The sequence below is a fragment of the Dermacentor albipictus genome, chromosome 4 (genome assembly GCF_038994185.2).
Source record: "Dermacentor albipictus isolate Rhodes 1998 colony chromosome 4, USDA_Dalb.pri_finalv2, whole genome shotgun sequence".
Taxonomy (NCBI): Eukaryota; Metazoa; Arthropoda; class Arachnida; order Ixodida; family Ixodidae; genus Dermacentor; species Dermacentor albipictus.
The window spans coordinates 29,735,558-29,758,171 of NC_091824.1; positions in this window are offsets into that span (position 1 = coordinate 29,735,558).

A 22,614-nucleotide genomic window follows, 5' to 3' on the forward strand; every position below is an offset into this window, starting at 1 on the left:
GAGTTGTTAGCGTAGTGTACTGGTAAGAGAAGGAGTACTAAGACACATATCACTCACATGCATTTCACACGCTTTGGATAAAAAACTCTGCCGAAGGGGGCACTGAAGTCTGTAGCTTTTTTTAGGGACAAAAGAATCACGCAAAGAAATTTCAAGCGAGGTGAACACACGGCAACATATTCGTTCTCTAGTCGTAAGGTATTCATACCTTTAGAAATTGTTCTTAATTGGCTAACTCCTCCTGTTTCAAAAATCGAATGAATTTTGTTCTGTGTATATATTTAAATATACTGTGTATATGCATATTGTTTATAGTGTAAATTTAAAACAATCTTGAGGTGAGAAAATGCAGATGAGGCAGCCGCCGCTGGCACTTCTAATGCGTTTGCCTCCTCGTGTCAGGATTTGCAGAAATAAAGTGAAAGTATGAATTAACATCCATGCACGTCAGAGCTAACAGTTACGTAGTAAGCTATTACTCACAATGAAATTCAAAGTGAAAAGGTCGAGGCAAATCAAAAGAAACTTCAAGTGACGTGGCGGAAAAAGCTCTCGTAATAACACTTTAGGTGTGTGGCGGGGGAGGGGCTCAGCGCCCTCCCTCATGAAAGCTTTGGAGGGGGCTTGCGCCCTCTAGCCCCCCGTAGTAGGCGCCTATTATCTACCGCGAATAGGGAAGTCAATGCTTCGTCGCATGGCTGTTGTGAGTAAACGAATGCGCACCTGTCCAGTCAACCGTTGAATAATACCAGTCAGTTTTTACACACGTTTATCTCACTGTACGGAGAAACCTCTTAATTGTGAATGTTATAACCTGTTTTCGCGCGATGTATAGGGCCCGGAGAATGGCTGAATATTGGCGAATATCAGCTTCACCAGACTTTTACCGAGCCAATGTAGGTTTTGTTGCGAAACAAAGGTTCTCCTATAAGTACAGTCAAACCTCGATATAACGAACACGCATATAACGAATTATTGAATATATCGAACTTTTCCGAAATATTTTTGTCAAACACATGTATTTTTAACTTCCTATAGCGAACGCGGTTTGGCATAAAACGGATATAACGAACTTCGCGACGCCAAGCCCTACCTCACTTTAATAGCAGGCGGCAGGCTTCGTTGCACTACCAGTGTGTTTTGCGGCGCAGCAAACGTCATCGGGAGATTTAAAACCCCAAGATGCATGAAAGAGTGCCGCGTACTCCCCGTAGAGTATGCTTCCAGCAAGAAATGTTGGATGACGCGTGAACTTTTCACAAAGTGGCTGCTTGCTTGGGACTGCGAGCTTGTGCGCGAGGGTCGCTGCTCAGGCTGACCCTGTAGACGATGTGAACATTCTGACTTCACAAGAAGCACTTGCTGCGTTGGATTTACTGCGCCGCCACTGCAGTGCTATTGAGGGCAGTGGGTTTGCCCTTGTTGGGTGTTTGCAAACTGTGGAACAGGGCGTGATACGGAATGCGATCATCACCAAGAAGCAGGCCGCGATAACGCAGTTCTTTGTGCGTAAATAATTGAACGTGACCCAAGTAAGCATCGTTCGAGTTGCTGTGCCTTCTCTGATTGAATTTTGCTCCACTTGCATGTATTTTTTACGAAATTTTATATTACGAATTATGGATATAGCGAACTAATTTCCGACTTTTTAACTGTTCGTTATAACGAGGTTTCACTGTATATGTGCCATGAGATGCAGAAGTGTGTTCAAGTTTTATCAAAATTGCAAGTTCATTAATTTTCTACGCATATCACTTATAGAAAAATTAGAACTTGGTGTGCATAACGATAATACTATTTTGCAGACGTACAAAATCTGCCCTCCTAACCCTCATACGTTTCAACACCTGATCTGGAAACATAGTGGGGAGAACAGAAACACTTACGACGACGCTCATTATTAGTAAGCTTTGATTCCAGAAGCAGCTACACTCAGTCGTTTGTTTACTATAGAGTGCACAGTGAATCAAATTTTGCCTTCTCAGAGATCTTCGCTTTTATATACTTATGTATGACGGCTGCTCATTTCCGAGATTGCCACCGTCAAGGCCAAACTGCTTTGGTTAGCTTGTTGCCCGTTTACCGCAGCAAACCCTTTAATATTACTTTTAAATCTATCTGATAGAAGCCTATGTCACATTCAAAAAAATAATTGGGACGTAACCGTCAGTGTTGCGAAAATTATTACTGATCAATTGCACATCTCATTTGTGGGCCGTTACCTTCGTCCTATTAGGCTCATTTAATAAATAATTAAGCCATTCCTTCTCGACATTTCATTAGGCGTATGCTATGGCGATACATCAGAAGGATTTTGAGAGAAGGATATTAATGCTTCATTGGTTTTTATTTGCTTCCGTCTTGTAGCAAATCTAAGCCCCATATTTCGCGCAATTCTCCCGTCCGATGGCAAGCATCTTCTCTTTTCATGGCGACTTTTAACAGTTCTAGCGAGAGGAAGCGGGTCGCATTGCTTTTTATGCTAATGTCTTATCTGGTATCCGCAGCGCCAGAGCTATAGCGCTTTCCTCGTAAAGAGATAATTACAACATCAGCACGGTAAGATTATGTACAGCTAGGCTAATCTTCCTAAGGATGAAGGCTAGCTACATTTCTGCAAGTGAGCCTACTACTGTAGTACATAAACGCAGCAAAACATCAGGAGGACGAGGCCTTATATGGGGATTATTTAAATCTTAGGCCGAAAATACCTCGAAAATTGTTGCAATGAGTGACGGAATTGGCAGTGTTACGTGCAGGATATGAAAAAAAAATTATTCTTTCCCTGTGCATTTACAGTTCGCTTACCATATACGGGACCTGGTACAAACTCTTCTGCAACTTATGGGACACGAAGCTTTTGTTCCAATCACTGGGTACTACCAGGCCTTCACCACAGGCGCCAGCATCAATTGGACACCAATTTGACGCTTCGCAGGCCAATCGAAAGCAGCGACACAAATTTGGAGCACGGAACACGACTCTGTGTGGCATTCACACGGTGCTACACGAATCTCTTCAGTCTTGAGAGCATCACTAATTGCGGTCCTGTCCACGTGCTAGAGACCACGTCCCGCATAATCCGCGTCTGCCCAGCATATACGATCGAACGTCAGCTTCTAGCCTCTTCTCTGGCAACCACCAATGCAAGATTTCTTGGAGAGCTTAGTTCAGGGTCCTTCACTTTACCAAAGATGTTCTGTACTGACAGTACGGGTCATAGTTCAAATTGTTGAGGACAAAAGACTGAACTGACGGCTGTGATTCAAGTATGCTACTATGTTGACCAGCATTCATCGCACCACTCTGTCTTATTATTACCCTCTATCCGCTCCTCTATCCACCTTTATCCGCTTTTCATTCTCATTTTCCTCTTCACCGCAACCAAGTAATAGGTTAGAGCGCATAAGCTCAGACCGGCCTCTGTGTCTTTTCTGCCATTAAAATCGTACATCTATGTTACGGTCACTTAGAAGCTGCGAATAATTTGAACTAGTACGCAAAATATATGTGGTCTTGTTGCTGCGACGACGTCGCTGTCATTCGTCACGACGACGATGTTATCGGCTATAATTTCAGAAATCTGGTGTACGCGTGGTAACTCAACTCCTTTTCTACTGAATGAACAGATCACACTAGAGGTAAGTTGAGACATAGCTGCTTCTGTGTGAAAATGATCCTTCAGAAAATTCTGACAGCGTGCAGAACAAAAACATTTAGTGCAAGGTGTAATTGGTCTCTAAAAGCGGAAGGACATCCGTAAATACCATTCTACGTGATTTCCGCGATGACGTCGCGGTGGGTGAAAATGTCGCAGCCGCCGAGCGGCAGTTTCCGCATTGATGGCCTGTGAGCTCCCGCAACGAAAACGTTCACAAATGACCAGTAGGTTACCTCATCATCACTACGCAAGGGCGGCAGCCATACTTATTTCATGCGCGATATAAAGAGCTGTGCTTTACCTACCGTCATGGCGCACGCTTTAACCAGAGCCTTGCCGAGCGATGAAGCCACCTTATGCGAGCAGACACTACAGAATTGGACAAAAACACATAAGGATACGGCATGAACCTTATTAGGCACTACGGGTGTGCCAATCCAGGAGAGAGTTAGGGAATAAGACAGTAAGGAGAAATACGTTAATCGGATTAATTGTCTGAATGGCTACTCAGCACTGTGGGAAGGAGAAAGGGCTGGAAAATTATGTGAAAAGATGTTACGATGTAAATAAAACCTGGCCGCACAAACACCGTGAACGAACCTGACAGCTCCTATACTATATTAAAGCCCCGATTCTTTTCAAAAAGGCCCACCAGTGGTTACCAAGAAACTCGGGCTAACGTCGGCTGAGCCCATGGTGCAACCCAAAGCTATTTCTATATGGGGACGGTTGGCTACCTTGCTGAGGACATTGTGCATTGAAACAAGTACATTTCTACAAAAGGTGAGAAATGTCTCTTTGCACCCTCAAACTTCACATTCTTGATGATGAGGAAGAAGTAGGCATTAGTAAATGCTACGCCAATCCATGGACGACAAGGGAAACTCACCTCCTATCTTGGCAAACCATGTGGAAGGCAGAGCTTTAGATGGAGGTCCAGTTAACAAAGGTGCTGCTTTGTAATGTCTGCCGAATAGTATTTCCTCAATATTAACTACCTCGTATGATTGCGCGCTAAGCTTTAACACGGGATATACCCTGACATCAGGATAGCAACCTAATCGACACTCTCACGGGCAGACTGAGTTGCTGAATCTGCTTGATTATTTCGACAGACACCACAGTTACTTGACAACCACTGAAATGAGATTCATGGCCTTTCTCAACTGCCCGAATGGTAAATTTATCTTATGTGTGCGCCAAGTTGTTCAATGGGTTCACTGCGTGATGCAGAGAGTGAACTCAGGAGTTGCGCTGCCTAGGAATCGCAGAGTAATTGCCATTTTCAGGGCGGTTCTTTTTTGATAACGTGAAGTGCTGCACAAGGGGCTCCAAATTCGGCGGGCATGGTCGACGTGAATTGCCACGCCTTGAACTTCATTTCAATACATTTAGTTGGGACAAACACTGTAACTGCGGAGCTAGAGCTCATTACCAATCCACCGCTGTAAACATGCAAGCGGTCGCTGTGAACTTCGTGCAGTAGCAATAACCTTGCTCCTTTAATGCTACTGCGACACGTGTGCCTTCTTCCCAGTCTCTGGAACTGTAAAGCATAGAATCCACGAAATTGTTTCTCATTATCGACTAGGCAGGAGGACATTTCCACCCCCTCACCCCAAATTGAATAAACCTCAGGCTACCACACTAAGACTCCTGCAAACCCGTACATATCCCACTCCTCGGTCTCTTCACAGGATAGATCCTGAACACTCACAGTCGTGCCCCAAATGTGGTCATGACTCATGCTCCTTTGACCACATGCTCTGGCTGTGCCCAGCCCTTAACGCCTCTCCACCCATCACGAAAGAACAATGGCAGGACTCTCTCAAGAGCAGCAATCTCAATATTCAACTCCAGGCTGTCCAGAGGGCCCACGACATTGCCGCGGGACTTGATCTCCCGGTTCCATCGTGGGCGGAGCCACCGACTTGATCTTCGGGAGCCTTCGGTTTGGCTCCCCGAGGTCTCAGTCCCTCAGGACTCAAATAAAGTTCTTGTCATGTCATGTCATGTCATAGAATGCAGGGACCACAGTGACACATTTACGTTGAGTTGACGCATATGTATCGTAACGGTGAGCGGTGAGCAGTGAGCAACGCTGCAATAGAAACATACATTGCGGCCGACGCTGTAAGAGCGCACATCTGGCATATCGCAGCGGTACCTCTTCACCATCTAGATTGGCGACCAACAACTGGGCCGTATGCGAGTTTTGACCGTGTACAATTCAAGGTAATCAGCAATTAATTATGGTTCCCACATCAGGCATTGAGCAAACTCTGCTTATTTATTACATGGTGCAAAGCAACCAATGGAGCGATGATACCAAATCTCGCCGATTTTCCACTGCGCTCACTTTTAAAGCAATGCTGTGCAACTAAAGGTTCCGAACATAATGTATTGGGCCTTCATTTTGCTTAGTACACTATGAGAAACTTATTATTTTTTTGTTTGCGGTGGGCAAAATTAAGAGAGCTTCATGAGAAAATTAATCGATTTTGTTTCCCACCACATCTGAATTATTCGTAGCTCTTACCCCTCCTCTGTATTATCGGCCTTCTACTGTGTGCTTTGGTCTGTCACTTTGTTTTCATGTTATATCTTTGAATTGTAATAATTAGGATATTTCATTGCTTTGTTCTGTTTTGACACAAAATGTTTTGTGGTTTTGATTGTGACCCACTTCTGTAGGAGCCTGTAAAAAGGCTTACAGTATTGCTAAACAAAATAATAAAAATTTAAAAGAGAACGTCAGACCGTCAGGCATCCTCGCCCAAATATTGATTCCTGGCAGACTTCCCGTTTTCGCCGACTGGTAATCATCTCAGGTCTCCGTCTTTCTTTTACGCCTTCTTGATATATATTTTGCGTACATTCTACTAGCCTCATTACAAAGATTTCACAAATATTTCATGTAGCCTAGCTTTTCCACAAGGATACTGCACAGTTTCAGTAGGTTGCCTTGTCTACGACCATAGCGTAGCAATATGTCCGGCTTTCTGGCTATTTCTGTGAAACAATAAGTTCAGTAGAAGGACCATGTTGACTGACGTGTTCAAATACTGCTAAACCCTCACCATACATTTCGCGTCAGTGATCTAGCTGACGCGAAATATATGGCATGACGACAATGGGGATGACGACGACTGTAGGACGATGATGGCGTGCCTACGACGTCATGACGAGAATCAATTGACGAAGCTGGAATGACGACGATGGAACAAACATGAAGGATCATGACCACGACCACATACCTAGTGGCCCAAGCTAGTACACAACATGGGTCTCTGGGTCAGCGCAAGAGGCTATATAGACCAAAAGCGCCGCTGTGGACAAAAAAATGCTAATAGCATTATTAATCCCACGACAACGCGGTCGCCTTTACTGCTCATCCCATCTACTTGTAGCGCGGGGACAGTACCATACTGCACTGGCTGCAAACAGGTTCGATTGTGGTTTTCCTTTTCCGCCACCATAATCGGGTCATCTCAGGACATCCCCAAACATGTGTCAAAAACACTTCCTCTAGTAACGCCTTCCCATGCTGCGGCGCAAACTCCGATTAGTATTCTGCAGGCGTCATCACGCAAGGACTGGTCCGGTTACGACCCCAGATGACTTTCTTCTGGAAGCGCTAATCCTATCAGCTAAAGCGCACTTAGTAAGATGACTCGTGAATGCTTTTTAAAAGACGGACATTCACGGGTTGATTTGGTATCTTCACATTTATATCTCATTTTTATTACGTGCATTGACGCAGTTTGATCAGATCGTCGTATTTACCGGAAACTGTAAAAGCCTTAGCCTACTATGTTTTTTCTTTTTTTTACCACCACGGCAGAGCGTAGAACATGCTTTCCGGAGAACTTGATGCGTGATTACGTTTAAATGTCCCTCAGCAAAAATCCTTGCTTTATGCGAAACACTGTGGCGAAACTCAACGGAATGCTCTCCATACATGCAATGTTGCACTCTATGTGGTCTGCGTGCTCGTTTTCCACGAGATAACAGCAATAAGATTCCATGAGATTGACCGAGGCAGCAGGCAAGTAGAAGCTCAAGCTGGTGTCCTTTTTCGTGGCTTTGCTCCAGTTTCATTTCAGCAAATAAACTGCTTTTATTATTCTCCTTTCAGCGTAGCAGTCTTATTTTCCATTGACATAGAAATGAAATTACGTATGGAAGATTCCGCCATTTTTTTACGTCACTGTCCAAGAACTAGACCATGGCGAAACAAATAATTCAGGGGCATGCTCAGAACTTACCTCAGGACAAAAAGAGCGATAATTGCTTTTAGTTGCTTCTTTACAAGGCAGTCAGTAATGAAGTGGACGAGTACTAAAAGTGCCTGAATCTTTACGACTTATCCTCTTTGACAAGTCATATTTTTCTGTGACATTTTTCTTCTTCCCGTCGTTCTTAGGTCTCACCGACTAAAGAATGAAAAAAGAGGACAAAACGCCAGTTGTCTCCTAGGTAGGCTTGAGTAATTAATGAGTCGTAAGCTTGGGTCTCTCGCCCTAACCTGCGAGACTTTCTCAGTCGTCCTGTAATTACACGGAGACTCCATTAACTCCAGCTCGCAGTGTGCTGTCGCTTCCATTTCCTCTCTATTTCGGCTGGCGCGAAATTATCGCAGATCGCATGTGCCTCGCTCTAGCTTTCCTCCGGTCCGTGATGTCTTTGTCGTCCGAGATGCTAACGCGGCGTGACTGTTTGACATTTAAATCTCTGATTGGGAAGTCAGCCTTGAGCATATTATGGGCTGCTGGCATTCGTATATCCAATTACTTAAGGTTCAGGGCGTTGAATTCGCACCGATATTTTACCCACCCAGACATTTTGAAAACTTCTGTAACTAACGTCAGTCACAACCCGCGTCACAAAAAAAGTTGTTCACTACTACGCGAATTGCCATCAGTCTAACATGCGCCATAAAGGGAAGCCGAAACACTTTACAAAAAAAATGAGTTCCCTGCGGCATTCTACTGTTTTGAGTCCACTGAACACGAATATCTCGTTTAAAAAGGGCGGAAACAAACGCAAGCGGCTCTTTTTTGCAAGAAAACGCGCACCAGCGCCTCAGGGCATCGCGCGAACGCCGCTGTTGTCCGTGATTGGTCGGGACTGCTCTAACGCCATTCACGGGGATTGCCGCTCGGCGCCGCCGCTTCAGAGCGTAGCACGCTCTTCTGTTCTGGTTTCAGTGCTGAGTTGTAAGCATTATGGAACGTTTCGCTGTCTTCGACAGTTTCTATCTTCGCCGTACATGTTCGAACCGACAGCCGATACAGAATACGATGGCCGCAACGGCGGCAACGATGGTGTTGAGTGTGCCAACAGCGAAAGCAATGTGGGCACCTTGGGAAATCTTAGCTGGCACGTATGTTTTTGTTTGTGTTTTTCATGTAGCTGCACGTACCAATGACGGGAGAAAAATGCGCTTAAGTGTCACTAGAAACTTGCTGCTGGAAGAATGCCGAAGCATTAACTTCTCATTAGATTGTGAACACGGGTGCAATTCCGCGATCTCAAGCACCTTGCCGCTGCTTGCCAAAAGTTTTGTGTTCTTTTTTAGAGTTGATACACGATCGCGAACATAAGTGCCCCGTTTGGCTACTTCAAACACTTCAACACTATCTACCTGTGTCACACTGGCTGCTTCAAACTCTTCGATTGGTGGCGGTAGTGGAGCAGGTTCATCAGGGGCTCGGCTCTCAAGGTGCTCTGCTAGAACCTAAAAGAGTGCAAGGCATGGAGGTCATGAATTTCAGCATATCATGCATATCAGCAAACATTACAACAATGCATTGCTTACAGCAATGTAAATACTTTTTCAGTAATTTATGTGATGGATTAGTTGTCTAGTGATTTAGTAATGTGAATTATTTGGTGTCTGTAATTTCATGGCTAAAGTAATTTAATAATTACGTTAAATATGCACCAGTGCGCTGTCTACGGCACCAGAATGTCGGTAGTGTGGTGAGGTGTTGTGGAGAAACATCGCGGGGAGGGCATGAAATGTTGGCAAATGTATGTTACCTTGAAAAGTTGGCGTCCCTTTATGCTTTGCTCTTTGCTTCCTGTATGCATGAAAACTGTTTGGAAGCAATTGTAAAGTAATACCATTACTTTTTTGAAAGCTGGGATTGCTAATGTAATTCAAATCAATGAACGTAATAAGAAAGTAATGAGTATTGTAGTATAATTACTTTCAAAATATAATTTTGTCATGCGTGATGCATAGCCAGTTCTCCTGGTACAAGGGCAAGAAAGCATTTCTTGTCCAGCAGCGATGCTTGTATTTGGCTAGACCATGTCGAACGCTGACAAGTTCAATACCTCACAACGTTACTTCGTTATTTGAGCCCGTTCGCCTTGCCATGGGCGCGCCGGTACCGACGCTCGTTTTTGCGGCGTTTCGCTGCTGCTTGCAAGCTGTGAGTGCGAAATCTATGGAACGAAGTATTCACACGCCGAGTTCAACTACTCTAACGCGAGCATAAAAATGTTACCGTAGCGCCTCATGTCGTGCGATTTAACACGGATGCTGAACGGTTTAACCTGCAGGCACCGCGTGGTAGGACGAATAGCAAATATCACTGAATGCGCAAGCGTACCCCTGCCAGTTATTTCACCCTACCAAACAACGCCAAACAAACAGCCATAGTACAATGTTCCACGACAAAGCTGTGTAGCAAAACAGGATGAAAACGGCAAGCACTTTGCACGCATGTGAATATTCCCGGCTGTACCTCCACCTCGCTTCGTCACAGGCCGCTGTAAGGCCGTTTGTTCGGCACTCAGGTGATCATCTGTTAAAGAATTACCCGTGTGAACATTAAAACACTTACCTCACCCTTTCGCCTCTTGGCGAAGGCCGCTCTTGGAGGTGGCGAGGTGTTTCTCTTGTGGGAAAATATAGACAGAACAACGCCGGGCTTCAGTCGCGCTGACTTATTGGAATACCGATTACCCGCATCGTTGTCAAGCTCCGATGATAATCACTGTCGCGGAAGTGGGTTGAGCACAGCACAGTTGATTTCACCGGCCCGAAATTGTCTCTCCTCACCGCACGGACCCACTGCGCTGCATGCTTCTTGTCCTTCGGGAACATCTGAAACACCACATCGCCTCGCCCGCCCACACAGCCGAATGCTGCATAGAACGAGGGCATGTTGGGCGCCCTTGAGTGTAGGCATTCACGCAGCACAGAAAGGAAGCACAGTTCACGAATATCGCAAAAGGAAACAAACGTGAGTGGCTACAGATCTCTCGTAGCGTTATTTAGTAAAGCGCAGGATAGAAAGAAACATGCCAGCACATGCCAACACGCCGGTCCGGCAGCACGGTCCCCGGGTACAGTGTACCGGGAATGACGTCACTCTCGCCGGTTCTCTCCTCCGGCTGCCTCCTCACCCGGCGCTCCGGACAGCGACGGCGGTGTGTCCGCGGGGGGGATTTAGAAAGCAATTTGTGCCCCCTACATTAACAAAATGATGAAAAAAATTTCAGAACCGTAAATTAATAGGTATGTTCTTCCCAACCGCAGCAATTCATGGAAATTGAAAGCCTTTTCAGCTTCCCTCTAACCTATGGAATGACTCACCTTAACGCCATGCGTTCCTATATATTTTTTATAGTTTACGCATTCGTGCTTGCACACCAGAACAATTTAAACTGTGTCCGTCCCGCACGGTTTACTTGCGCACATGAGGAACTAGAATAACAAAGGTTTTTACAGTTAGTGCTATTTATTGGCCGCTTACATTTTATAATATAATTAGGGGTGCAGCTAGATCTCATGTTTCAGCAATATTACAAGTTGCCTAATTGCCTTTTGAAGTGATCCGGACTCCTTACGTATATGCCCAAGTCAACGCATCTTTTTGCAAATATATGCAAGACACATGTTACTCACACAAAATCAATGCGTTTGCCTTTTAAGTACTCTGTCTAAGTGTTCTTCACTACAATAGGGAGAACCTAATCAAATAGAGTTTGCCTGGCTGCTAGCTTCCTTTACGAAGTCATTTTAGCTGCTATTGATTTCATCTTTATTAGGTGTGATCAATGGTCCATGGGCCTGCTCCAAGTTACTGTGCTAGCGACTCTTACCATAAGCTTTCAGGCGCCCTCAAATGCCAGTTTTTTTTTTTCATTACTGAAATCACTAGTGGTCGTGCTCGTTTAAAAAATAATATATATTGGTAGTCCTGATTAGGTTTATGTTGTATGAAGCACTTTTTATTTTGCAGTTGGCAGAACTAGTGTCAGTAATCCTAAATTTCATGTGTCCAATTTTAATTACGCGCTTGATATGATTATACGCAATAAGTGCGTGATTTTCTCCTAGCAGGCAGCAGGTAGAGCTTCTTACTACAAAGGATCTTCTCTCGCCATGACGCCTTTTTTATTGTTCTTCTGTAACCAGTATTTCAAAGAGTCAGTGACTTACAAACTACTTTTCTCTTGTATCACAAGAAGAACAAGTTCTGATCATTCAGCAGACTCTCCTCCACTGATTCAACAAGGCTTCAGTAATCTTCATTTACTTATGCTCAGCCCAAAGTTATCTCATTTATTTTGGAACTAAATGAAATGTTCAGAGAGAAATAGGCGTGGCAACAAGGCTCACGATGCCTATTCGGACGTGTTGCTGTCTTAACTTCAAGGTACCATCTTTCTTTAGGCGGGACAACCGCCATCGCAACGCAGATGACAGCATTTCAGCGAGGCGCTGATTGATCGCCCACAGATTCCCATTAACGCCGCAATGATGCGGCGTCCGCTTGGCGGGGCCTCAGCCTTTCGCTTCGCCCTCTGTTCTCACGCTGGAACGCTCCTTTCCTCTCGCTGTCCACCAGCGGTCGGGATCGATACCCATTAGCGCTTTTAAACCAATTAGGACGACCGTTGCGAGATTCCCAGACACGCGCGTCGTGAGCTTCCGCCCGTAAAACGTACAAGTGCTGATCGTCACCAATAGAGAGTTTTAGGCGATATTGCACAAGCGGGGTGGGCAGGGTTGACGCGAAGCACCCCGTGAGTACAAACTAACGCAAGATATATATATATATATATATATATATATATATATATATATATATATATATATATATATCACAGCTTTATTGGAAATCCCTGCTGCGGTCGAAAGGGGCTAGTCCCGTAGCGCTAGTACTGTAAAGCTCCCCTTTCCGTCAGACGCAGGCATGGCCTGAAAGCGTAGGGGTGTCCTGCGCCAGCTGGACACCCGAGAGCTGGTGTTCTTGGAATTCGCTGAGCAGTTTACCCTCTTTCTGCTCAGGGGTGCTTATTTTAGCGTTGTGGTTTACGTTGTGTCTGGTATTGTTAAGAGCTGACGGGCATGCCCATACAATTTGATGGTGGCTGGCACGTGGTGTATTGCAGGTCTTACAGTGTGATGAGTATGCGTCTGGGTGTATTCGGTGCACAAGTATGGTGTAGGGAAGCTGCTTGTTTGTACGAGTCTCCATACAGTTATTTTGTGTTTGTCTATTGATTTCTCAGGAAAACGGTATTTGTAGCGAGCATTTCGATAATATTCGAGGATCTCTCCGTAAGTAGTCATTTGTTTTTATTGGGGCACTATTCTTTCCTAATCTGGTTCTGGTTCCGGGGGCCTAGTTCTCTATGGGCCTCTTCAGAAATTTCTTGTCCGCAGAGAGATTGGCCCCACAAGTGACTCTCCCGTTTGGTAGTTGCTCGGGGAGCGTCGCGCGCAGCGTAGTTCCCAATTGGCTTGCGTAGCCTGGCGTCAAGATCAGTAAAACAGTTCTTTAGCTGGCAGGATGTGTTCGAATGAAGATTCTCTATGCTTGAAGAGATGTAAGACCTTTTGTGTAATCAATTACGGCTGCTTGGGGGTCGGCGAGGATGCATGATGCAGTGCTGGATGCCTATGACAAAGCTATTGCAGCCCCTTTCCCTTCTTCTTGATGTTTGGTACGTCTAGAGCTAGTTGCTACGACATTCATTTTTGTACCTGTAACAACTGCCAGAGTCATGGCTGGTTGTGACAGATACTTTGCAGCAACAACATGTCAGCGTCTTCGAGCACTTTGTTGAGTGTTTGGGCTCTTGCTTTCCGTCGCCCTGCGTTATAGTTTGGGTGCATGTTCGTTGGTATGGCGGAGGTTATGAAGGTGTTCCTGATTTCTGGTAGAATAGCTCTCTTTTCTTTAATTCGCGTCTGGTATTGTATTACCAGCTTGTTCAGTATTGTCTTTCCTGTCTTCGCATGTGTTAGATGTTCATAGCGTGATGTTCTCTATGCTTCTATAATTTCGCCCAGTGTATTGTGCAATGCTTTTAATGCTTTCCTTATCATTTTGTTAATCATGTGTTTCTCGGTATCTGTGGGATTCAAGAATGGCGCACTATACATTATACGGGAGATGATAAAGAATTGTACCAGTCGAATGACATTCCTGCCTTTTATGCCGGTGTGTCCGGTAACAATTCTCGAAATAGCCCTATTGAAGAAAATGTGAACGTAAATCTACGAGAAATGTTGTATGCTATTATTGCTGCATAGACTGTACGATTTCTCGGAGACTGAATTACCTCTCGTAAGTGAACGATTTCTCATAGACTGACGAGTTCTCGTCGACTGAAGCTCGTCGTGGACTGAACGATTTCTTGTACAAAATGTGGGTAGGACATTGCGTTCTCGCCAATGAACAAGATTCTCGTACATGATGAACGAGTTTGTACTAGCTGAGTGCATACAGGTGCACGAGCTTCTACAACCTGCTAGAGTATGAACCATAAAAAATATTGTCACTTCCCTCATATATTTACTATAATAATGAAAATACACTTCTTGTAAGCGATACTACATGCATGATCACATGTGCTGACCGTACTGCATGGTTGTCATGCTGTAATGATTTGTTCACAATTCTAGGCTAAGGGACAATGTTGAGGTGAAAATGTCAGATAAAGTAATCACTTGTATATATAAATAAAGGAGTATACTTTACGCAGATTCCTTCGCAGAGCCATTCAACTTTTCATTAATAGTGATGTTCTCTGAATTTAAGCAACAGCATGTCATACATACATATATATATATATATATATATATATATATATATATATACATACGTATATATATATATATATATATATATATATATATATATATATATATATATCTATATATATATATATATATATATATATATATATATATATATATATATATATATATATATATATACATGACTGCAAAAAACCGCAGCACTAAATGAATATTGAATACATAGTAGTAACATGAAGACGACAAACAAAAGCCATCAGCCATCAACTGCGTGGCAAATCTCAAATCTGGGTGCAAGCTATTCTCTTATCCAGTATACCTGTAGGTATTGCGACCAATGTGCTTCCAAGATGTATGAGGCATTAGTCATTGCAGAGTTTTAAGGATATGACAATCCTAGGATGATTATCTTCTTGAGGCTTTTTTCCCCACTTTCCATCTTTTGAAACGTGTATACTTTAGTCATGAAAACAAAAATGCTACAACTGGCGTTTGATACGTTTTGCGTCTTATTTCCTAGCAGCTCATTTAAACGAGCCACGATGACAAATTCAAATGCCATTACCTCATCAGACATTCAAATTTCTTAAACACAAACAAAACCAGATAGGCATTAGAGTGAGCATCACTTAAATACATTACACTGGTTTAAAGTTATTGCACCACTTTGTGCCAGGTAAAAATGATAGAAACATCAAAAATGTTAAGATTCTACGGCCAACCGTGAAAACAAAATAAAAAAATCATTAAGCTTTCTTAAACGGGTACAGGAGCTTTACAACTGGCCGTCTTGGTGATGGACACGCAGATAGATGAGCAGCCATTCCACTGAGACGAGAATGTTGAGGGCTTCGCATGGAAGTCTGCGAGACACTGCAGAGTAGTTCTTGGTCCACATGAAGGAGGTTGCTTGCATACACATCTGGGCTACCATACTGAATGCATGGTGTTACCGGAACCTTTTCCCCCTGCATTGTGGTAAAAAAGCATGGTTAATTTTATACGATATTCAATATGCAAAAAAAGAGGCGAGGCATGCACACAGGACACTAGAGTAGAGAAGTGAACATGAACACGAAAAACATGAAAAATTTCATCAAATTGTTTTATTAGATAAAATTTTTATACTATGTGTCATTCATTATGAGGGTTCATAACCGCAACATATTTAATATATAAGCAGGTAGAATTATCAGCTTGGTCAGTTTGCACAAGCTCGTTTTAGACAAGAAATTGAGTTTCACAAACACAACCTCAACATTCTTGATTGAATAAGGAACACCTCAGATGACATGCAGTCCTGTGAGTAGGAATTGCACAGTTCAAGAAAAACAAATTAAAACTCACAGACTGAAAGCGAATTAATTGATAGGTTTTAGTAGCACAAGGGCATCTTTCGCCAATGAGCGCCAAGTCTATACTGCAAAAGATAAACTTAGTGCATCTTTACAAAGCAAATATATAAAGATGACTAATGCCTCTCTGCACTACAGTTGCTTTGCTCTAGCGTGAAGTCATTTTAATGCATGTACACGTACATACACACGCTACACCCAAGTGTAACAGGTGCAGAATTAAAATTGGACAGCAATAAAGTCGCAGCGTTTAACCATTGATCCCAACCTGTACTAGTGACCGGAGGCAGTACCAATATCGCCAATGACGAGTCGCACTCTTTCTGCCCATGTTACGCTGCTCTTATAGTCAAAGATGAGTTACAGTCGGCATTGAGGGAAAGCTGCCCGCAAGAGCAGCTCCTATTTTTGTGTTATTTCTAACCAGATACCAATGAAGTGGTATATTTTTAGAATGAGAATGACACCGAAAAATTGAGTACGTAAAACTTTGGTACATTTCTGGCGCCTAATGTCAAATCTCCATTAATGTAAAAAAAATCCGTAACCATTGCAGTAACTCGCAAACATTGCCCGTCCCAATTCACTTACACTAATAATGGTAAAGCACTAGTGAACATGGAACAGCATAATTATTTAGGAGTTACGTTGACCTCTGACCTCAGATGGGATACATACGTTGCCAACAATACGGCAGCTGCACTACGCAAGCTGTTCTATGTAAAAAGATGTTTAAGAATGGCACCTACTTCCTCAAATCTACTAGCATGCACTGCATTCATCAGACCAGTGTTAGGATATGCTAACATAGTTTGGTTCCCTCATTCCCTAGCTAGCATAACAAAATGGAACTCAGTACAGCGCAAAGCAATAGGATTTGTGCATAACAAGTATAAACGTACCGACTGGCGCACTAACCTTCGGACTTCTTCTAGTATTAGGACACTATCCACAAGGACAAATCAGGCACGTCTCAAGTTTTTGTACCAACTGTTGCATGACATCTATTTTATAGATGTGTCTAAGCATGTCGCATTTTCACAGTCACGCCCACTCGTCATGAGCATAAATACACATTAACTGAATATTCTTTCAACAATTATTCGTTTGGGCAAGCATTTTTTTTTCACTTAAGGTAGGCGAATTGAATCGCCTAAATCCAGATATCATGGACTCCGAAACCATGTCCGCTTTCACTGCTAAGTTAGAGCATACATCTAACCTTTAGTAGCATCGCCATTGCCGCGCACTCTTTCTCCCCATTTGAACGCTAGTTCCGTTTTCTTACGATTCCTGCACTTATGTAATGTACTTACTTTCCTAATAATTGCTGGGGATGGCCAATGAAATGTGTACCGGTTGTCATGGTGAAAGAGATGCTATCGAACATAACTTCGTTCTTGTACTATCACTTGCTTGCTTCTTTTTCCCATTCCCATTTTTGTAACAATGCAATACTCTGTTTGGTTGCGCTTCGCTTTCCTATATTCAATATTATTTCGTGGTGTTCGCTCATTGCCCGTGATCGAAACGGCGTTGATTCTCTTTGCTTGGCAAACTGGTTCTAATCTTTCTTCGTGGTTGTGCTTAATTTCGTGTGCGCAGCATGCATGCTTTCGCAACGTTAATTTGAATGTGTGGGTGATCTTTGCTTTAAATGCTCTATATAAAAGCTTGCTTTCTTTTCTTTTTTCTCGAATAACTTTTTTAAGCAATATGTGCTTGATTGCGCACTGTTAGTCTTTATTACAATATTGATGTTTCTGCTTGATGAACTGCTGAGACAACATTTATTGCTTTAATGCTACCCAGGCGGATTTGCTTAAATACTCCATTTCTTTGTTTATGTGTGTGTGTGCGCGTATTTGTACGGAGCGCATATTTTCAAGATGTCGTTTCTTTCTTTCTGTTATTTATATCTTTTGAACATGACTGTCTTTGTAATTCCCACCTGCTATGCTCTCAACTGAGAGTGGCAGTATTGAAAAAAAGGAAAAAACTAAATTGCCTGTACAACGAAGAAATTTCTGCATTACCGGCCACTCATTTGCGGCTTTACAACGAACGCCACGTAGCAGAACCACCACTTCCCTTCGCAGACGTCACCAAGGTGCGCTCTGAGTAAGCGCTAATAGCACTAAGTACTAGAGACGCACTTAATTTAGCCTTCCAGTCTCCTGCTGCACGGCTCCACGAATTGTTCAACTCGTACGCTGCTTCCTGTAGCGCATCCACGGATGCGACGGCTGATGAATACGTCGAATTAGATGACGACACGGTGATGTCATTGCAACTGACGACCGAGGATGTTTCCAAAGCCAGCCAGGGTGGAACAACGAAGGCAACAGTGACGAAAATCCGTAAACAAACAAAGCATATCTACGGCAAAGGAGGGGATAGTAGCGCTCGGGCATCTGCTTCAGTGAGTATCTTCGAGCACGCCATGAATCAGGTGCAATAACGTTGACTGCAGTTGCACATTCTGTCATACCAACTGTGCACAAGAAAATTTGCGACTTATATCAGTAAGTCTCTCTTCGATTCATGTTAAATAAAGGTTGCCTTTTGTTCAGCGTGCTCAGCCAGATAGTAGTTGTACAGTGCGCGACCTCTACAACGAAATTACCTGCATAACGAAGAATCTTGAAAACGCCCAGCCCTTCGTTGTAAAGGCGTTTTAGTGTTGTGACGCCCTGGGTTGTGTGCCGCTGAAAGAGATAACGAGTGGAGGGCGTCAACAGTCACCTTAGTTTGGACTTCGAACGTATCCTGCATTTAACATTAGCCCTGAGCTTTCACAGAATTTACTTTCGCCCTCCAAATACACGTAAACTACATTAGCTTTTCCTCGCATTTCCCTTTCGTATTAGTTATTTCTTTTGTTGGCTGCGCAAACTCAAGGCGAGAATGATGTCTTCGACGACATTACCGCCTAACGCGAGCACTTTACGCCGGTTTTATGTCTCTCGCCCTTGTATACCTGGGGAACGTTGACGCTACGCGAACGCCTGGTATATAAAACGCTGATTGTGAAACAAACCGTGCAATGCCTAATGACTCGCAGCAGACCATGTGCACAGCAGCTTACGGACAGCATAAGCTTTCTGTAAAGACATTCTAATTAACTAGGTAATTATAGAAGTGTCCGTTAATGAACCTAGTCACTACAGCTGCCGGACCACGGTTCATTGAGCGAAGGATCGTTAGCATTACAGCTCACGCAGTTTGTAGAAGGATCCGGCAGGAAGTCGATGCCACTGCGGTGTTTATGCTTGCAAAGGTCGTCGGCTGAGCGACCGCAGCGGCATTTACCTCAATATCCTGAGCCAGGGCCCTTCCTTCTCCTTTCTGCTCCCTGCCCTCTCCTAACGCTTTAGCAGGGCTCAAAAGACGGCTGAACGTTAAGGTGTTAGATGAGAACGTTTACGAGTCCGTCGGGTAGAATAATGTGCCAAGACCAATATTACTATTATATTAACGTTAGCTTGGGACGCTGTTTTAAAAACGCGTCACGAACTAACGTGACGCGTTTGTAGGAATTCGTAGGAATATATCCATGAAAATTAAGGTCACTATCAAAGATGCCCACATAGTTTTTTTCAATCACACACTACCTAACTTTCTAAAAACATCCTAAAAAAATTCTGGCGCGTCGTAAATCCAAAAGACACCAACTCACAGACCCTCCTAGAAAGTGCGCATGACAATTCTCTCTCGGCAGAGGAAACTGTGAAAATATTGAGCGACCAGTTCACCTCTGTATTTTCAGATGAACTTCCCCTAGATTCGCAAGCGTTACCATAGACGTCCGTCTCTGATCCCTTCCTGTGGATTGTCATCAATGAAAATGGTGTAGCACGCGCACTAGAGCATCTTCAATACAAGACTAGTCCGGGGCCTGATGGCATTAGTGCCAAACTTCTGAAATTAACCTGCAACAAATCAGTATACTCATTGGAACCAATATTTTAGCAGTCGCTTGACACAGGTTCCGTCCCAGAAGATTGGAAATCGGCATATGTAATACCTATATTTGAATTCGGTGCACAGTCTTGTGCAAATAACTACCGACCGATCTCTCTAACGTCTATCGCATGCAAAATGCATGAGCACATTCGTTTTACACACACAGCTTCTCAGCTGAATAAAAACAACTTGCTGATCGATAACCAACATGGCATCGTAATAACCATTCTTGCGAAACTCATCTGTTTCAATTGCTAACTGATCGTCATGATTCTTTGAATTACTCTTGCTTTAAATATGCAATTTTTATTGACCTTTCTAAGGCATTTGATCTCGTGCAACACATACGAATAATGACCACAATCCGGAATCTTAAGATTGATGATAAAGCAACCCAGTGGATCACTGGTTTTCTTACTAATAGGGTTCAGTCAGCCAAACTTAACAATGTTATCTCTAGTCCCAGCATCGTCAAGTCAGGAGTACCTGAGGCCTCCCTGCTCGGCCCTTTACTGTTCTCAGTCTACATTAATTATATCGGATCCAGCATTGCCCCTTCACTGCGCCTGTTTGTCGAGTACACAGGGAAATCACTGGACCAAATGACATAACCACTCTGCAGTCGTACCTGACAAAATTGTCGGAGCGGTGCTGTTGATGGCAAACAGAAATGAATGTTCATAAAATGAAGCACGTGCGTTTTTCACTCCTTCCAGATCTATTGCCTAACGTATACGCTATAATTAACACAGTAATTGATACGGCTCCATCGGTAAAATATCTAGGAAGTTTCTTCAATTTCGATTTATTTTGGACTGAACATGTGGAATACATCACCGGCAAAACATTAAAAAAACTTGGTCTTCTGAAACACTGCTTGAAACTTGCAAACAAAGATACAAAACCCCAAGCGTATAACACTGTAAACAGACCATCCTTAGAATACGCTTCCATAGTGTGCCACCCGCACGCGGCAAACCTTACTTTCTGATATGCTTGAATCTGTTCGAAACAAAGAGGCACGATTTATTTTGTCATCTTCTTCTCGTTACGAAAGTGTATCTTCCCTTAAACGAAGCCTAAATCTTTCACCACTTGTGATGTGCACAAAATTTTCCCACCTATCATTCTTCCAAAGGTCATACCACAGTGATTCGTTATTCTACCGAATCTTCATTCACCCGGCTTCCTACATTTCCACACGTATCGACCATGAACATGAGATAAAACCTATTTTTTCTACTGCAAAAAGATATCAGTATTCGCCCTTTGTTTCGTCGATCAATGAGTGCAATTATCTGGCTGCTAGCATTGTCGCTCAGACACAGCAATCAACTTTCCAATCTGCTTTACATGCTTTCCTTGAATCCGATCAACACTTTTAATCATGTTAACATTTGATGCTGTATAAGCAACATGTAGTGCTTGTGACATGTAGGTGTTTTTTATATTTATTCTGTGGTCGTTGCTCTATTTTTTGAAGACTGACTGTTTTTCCTTCATCCCAGCATGTTGCTTTGTTAAGAAAGACCCCTCTTGTTCATGATCACTATAGACCATCCCCTCTTATCTAATGCCCTTTTGGGCCCTTAAGGTGTACAAATAAATAAATAAATAAATAATTAAATAAATAAATAAATAAATAAATAAATAAATAAATAAATAATCAAGCCGTTCTTTAAGCATTCTCTAGGGTGCGCCGGCTTCCGCATGGTGAAACCGGAATAAAAATGCATGTGCTCTCGCAATGAGCATAAAGAAGCAAATAGCCAGCAATTATTATTATTATTATTATTATTATTATTATTATTATTATTATTATTATTATTATTATTATTATTATTATTATTATTATTATTATTATTATTATTATTATTATTATTATTATTATTATAGAGAGATTTAGTTTGCCCCATACTCCCGTGAACACAAGCGGACTTGGCGTTTCACCGGAGGGGCGTAGGCGTTGGCTTGCACTGTGACGCAGAGCTCGACCAGAAAAACGCAGCTAATGTTGCAGCAGCCAAGTGTATTTTACTTTGCCGATGGCGTAAATTTTCGGCAGAAACACGATTACGCCGAAAATTCACGCCCAGCTGCGAAGTATAATACACTTTGTTACTGGAATATTAGCTCTATGTTTGTCTGAGCTATGTGCCACCGAATGGCCACACAATATAGAATGTTCATGTTTGAGCCTCCACTCACCCGGTACGCTATAAGTATATCTAATTATAATGAATCACCCAATCAATAGTTTAGTTACTTTTCAAAACAACACTGATTTCCCGGTGCTGGTGCACACATAAACAAGAACAATAGCAGTAAAAAAATTAAGACAACCATGACTTTGAGTAAGCCTTATGGGTAACAAATTAGAATTAAAAAAACAAGACACTGGAATTAAACGTCTGCAAAGTAACAGCAATGCAGTATCAGCATACAATTGAGACATGGAGAACGAGTATGGAAGGAGAGAGAGACTACCACACGTCAGGAGAGGAGCGCCGCCAGAAAGAACGCTCAAGAGAAAGTGTGAAGTTTGGAACGGATAGAAGACA